This window comes from Callospermophilus lateralis, chromosome 3 (assembly GCF_048772815.1).
Source record: "Callospermophilus lateralis isolate mCalLat2 chromosome 3, mCalLat2.hap1, whole genome shotgun sequence".
Taxonomy (NCBI): Eukaryota; Metazoa; Chordata; class Mammalia; order Rodentia; family Sciuridae; genus Callospermophilus; species Callospermophilus lateralis.
In genome coordinates, this window is record NC_135307.1 from 21,530,771 (window position 1) to 21,535,126 (window position 4,356).

The 4,356-nt window shown below is 37.3% G+C and overlaps 1 pseudogene; it reads right to left on the reverse strand.

The window, feature by feature from the left end:
- Window positions 1-720: 720 nt before the first annotated feature.
- Window positions 721-3,598, reverse strand: LOC143394561 (endosome-associated-trafficking regulator 1-like; annotated as a pseudogene).
- Between the last annotated feature and the right edge of the window lie 758 nt (window positions 3,599-4,356).

The following is a 4,356-nucleotide window of genomic DNA, read 5'->3' on the forward strand; positions in this document are numbered from 1 at the left end:
GGTACGAGGAGCCCAAAGACCTGATGTCAACTCCGGGATGCTCTGCATGCATTTTAGACCACTGAATCTCTAAGCTTCATTGCAAAAAAACACACTTGAAATGTGTATCAAGATCACCAGCCAAAACAGCTTTTCAAAGCTGAAGGCTCAAAGCCCAAGTTTGGACAACTTCGTATTGTGGAATGTATGCAACCTTGTCTTCCTGTGGGAGGATAGCAGTGTCCACCACTTGGGCTACTGATGACAGAATCTACCCCAGGAAGGCTATGACAACCACTGAGTGACAGTAAAAAGGCATGTGTCCCTGTTCAAGCTGCTCATTCCTGGGTGGCTCTTAGTGCTTTTTTGTACTTAGGTAATCAAGACAATCAACTGAACTTATCGATGTTCTGGGATGAAAATGGAAGAGCACTGAATACAGAAGTTATGTTTTTATGTTTGGGAATTTAAAAACTCACTGGATTTTATTTAAAAAATTTTTCAACAAATTACTGAATCTACAAAACAGTGAGAATTTCACCAAGAAAGACTACACATAAACCACAAAAGCAATTCATGGACAAGAGCTACTCCTATTGCAGGTGGCCAATAACACTGTTTTAGGTCATGAAATTACTATCTCATGATAACTATTCAAGTGAAGACTGCACACTTTGGGGAACAATTGCACATTCAGATGAAGCACTACTGATCAGGGCACATAGAAGCATCCAGAGATCCTTAAAACTTGTCCTCCTCATCTTTAACCTCGGAAATTCTGTCTACAGATTTAAGGATTTCAGAAACAAAATTCAGTGTTTCCGCTTCAGAAGCCAGCTGCTTCATGGAGGCGTGTGCACTGTTCATGACAACACAGAGATTCTGTAAGGACACGTCACTGTTCTGCTTTACCACTGTTCTGCTTTACCACCATCAGGCTGGCACCCTGGCCCGACCTCAGGGCTTCATTCTCAGGCTTGAAGTTGGAGAACTGTGCCTGGAGCAAGTTTATTTCCTGTTTCAGCTTCATGACGTGATTTTCTGCCTTTCCAACCCATTTCGTCATCAGCTCCAGATTCTGCTCCAGCTGCTGCACCAGGGTCTCCAGGTCAGGGCAGTCACTTTCCTCCTTGATCATCTTTGCTTCTAGCTCCCCTTCAAGCATCCTTACCATTTCTGTTTGAGTTTCAGAGAAGCTCTGAACCTCATTCAGCTTTCTTCTGAGCTTAGAATGTTCATCCTTCAATGCTTCCTAACTTATTGCAGCGTCTGCAGGTGGCTGTCTCCCAGAGCATCTCCATCAGTTATAAACTGGGCACTTGCTGACTCCCGGCTGAAGAGCCAGCAAGATGCTCGAAATCTGTGCCACTCAGTGTCCAGCGGGGCTGAGACTCAGGCCCTGCCAGCTCTGACCAGGTGGAGAAGAAGGAAAGGCATGTGGCACAGGGTGATGTGCTGGCTGTGGTCCTAGAGGAGTGACCCTTCTCCAGAGCAAAATGGCCCCATTCTACCCACTGTCCTCATCTTCCTCCTCCTCATCCTGGATGTCACTATCCCCTGTAGTGTCTTCAAACAATGGCTGCTGATATTCCAGGGATACCCCTCAGTCTTGGGGGTGGGGTGGGTGTGGGAGAGCTGTGGTCCAGTCCCAATGAGTGTCTCGAGGCTTCCTATGGATAAACTCTGCTATTAGTTGTGTCCTCTTTCAGACTAAGGTCCTTGGTTTTCAGAAACTCTTTAAAAGAGAATGGATTAGTCTCTTCAAGCTCTTCCAGTTTATTGTCATCTCGAACGACAAGGTTCTGGGCGGCACCCTTGGCCCAACATCGCCTTGGCTACCTAACCTGGCCACAGCCCCACCACCCACTCTCTGGTCGCCGCTGCCCGCCCCCCCTGTCCTGGCTTGGTCTTTTATAATTTCTTTTCTGTTATATCTCCAGAAATGGAGCTTTGGGCAGACATTTATTTATTTATTTATTTACTGGACAGTTTTTATTAAATATTTTTATTCAGAAAAAAATTTCTTAGACATAAATCAGTCCTGTAACATGAAAATGTGTAAGGGCTTTAATCAGTTGTTTTTCAAAATGTACCATGAATTTACTATGAGTAATACAATATATTATTTCTTTAATATATAGTATTGAGCATCCCTTATGCAGAAGATTGTCCTTGTGTGAATTTGTTTACATTCCCATTTAAAAAAAAATATTTATTTTTTTTAGTTGTAGTTGAACACAATACCTTTACTTTATTTATTTATTTTTATGTGGTGCTGAGGATCAACCCCAGGGCCTCCCAGGTGCTAGGTGAGCACTCTACCTCTGAGCCACAACCCCAGACCTGTTTACATTCCCTTTTAAAATATATTTTAGAATAGCTTGAGAATCAGTACTAGTTCTTTAATTGATAAAATTCAATGTGGAAGCTATTAGTCAATGAAATATTTTTCTACATTGTTGATCAGTACAGGTTTTCTATTTCTTCTTGATTCAACTTGTGAGATTACATGTGTCCAGGTGAATTTATTCATTTCATCTAGGTAGGTTTTCCAATTTGTTGGTGTATAGTTATTCATAATATTTTTTGTGATCCTTTCTATTTTTATGATGTCCATTGTAATGTCTCTTTTTTATTTCTCATTTTATTTGATTTAGCCATCTTTTTTCTCCCTAAATTTAACTAAATATTTGTCAATTTCCCTTATTTTTTCAAAACAACCAATTATTTGTTTTGTGCTTCTTTTTATTGTTTTATCAATAAAATTTATTCATAGTAATAGAAAGCTATTTGGAAAAGAAATAAAGAAAACTAGTACTGTTTTTAGTAAATTTGAAGGTGAAATATCTCTACAATGAAAAATCATAAAACAATAATAAAAATTGAAGACAAATAAATGAAAATATGTATGTGTTCATTCATTAGAAGAATGAGTACTATTGAAATGTCAAGGGTCATATGTTATCTCATATATAAAAGCTAGAGATAAAAAAGAAAGACTGAGGCGGATCTCACAAAAATCAAAAGGAAATCACTAGAGTAGAGAAAAATGACTAGGGAAGGGAGGATGAGAGAAAGGGAAAATACTAGGGAATAATACTGACCAAATTATATCGTTACATTGTGTGCATGTATACATATATAACAATGGACAGCACCACATGTACAACTATAAGGAACAAACAAAGAATATGGAAAAACTTTTCAAGCTACACAAAGTGATCTGTAGTTTCAATGCAATAAATATCAAAATATCAATGACATTATTTATATAAACAGAAAAATAATTCTAAAATTTTTATGAAACCTAGAGGACTCTAAATAGTCAAATCAATTTTGAGTAAAATAAAACTGGAGATATCACATTTCCTGACTTCAAGATATATAAGATACAAATGACATAATACAAATTTCTAGTAAAAACAGAACACCATGGTACTGAAATAAAAACAGGTAAGTAGACCAATTGAACTGAATAGAGAACTAGAACAAAGACTGTACATTAATGGTCTTCTCTCTCTCTCTCTCTCTCTCTCTCTCTCTCTCTCTTTGTTTTTAAAGTGCGAGGGATTGGATTCAGAGCCTCATGCATGGTAGGTAATTAATGAGACATACCCATATCCCCTACAATCAACCAAATTTTGACAAAGGCACTATGAGTAAATGACAGTCTCCTCGGTAAGTGGAGTATGGGGAACTGGAAATCTTCATGCAGAAGAATGAAAATAGAATCCATCTCTCATCACATACAAAAATTAACACATAATGGATGCAAGGCTTAGATGTACCACCTGAACTATGCAACCATTGGAAGAAAACATCGGAGAAATGCTTTGTGACATTTGTATGGGCCATGTTTTTGTGAATAAGACAGGCAATAGAAACATAAATTGACAAGTGGGATTACATAAAACTGAAAGATTCTGCACAGCAAAGGAAAAGATCAATGAAGTAAAAAGACAACCTACAAATTGGGAGAAAATATTGGCAAACTATGCATCTGTCAACAGGTTAATACAAAGAATATACAATGAATTCAAACAACTCAATAGCAAAAAATAAATAATCTGATTTTTTGAAAGACAGACTAAAGTCCTAAATAGATGTTTCTCAAAAAAAAAAAATATATATATATACATATATAATGATGGCAAATGAATACATGGAAAAAAAAAACTGTTCAACATGACTGATTACCATGGAAATGCAAACCAGAAACATGATGAGATATCACCTCTTTCCCATTAAAATGGCTATTATTAAAAAACAGAAAAAAAGAAAAAAGCACAAGCATTGTCAAGGAATAAAATAAAGAGTCATTCTGACACACTCTTGGTAGAAATGGAAATTATCATAGCCATTGTCAAAAACAAACAA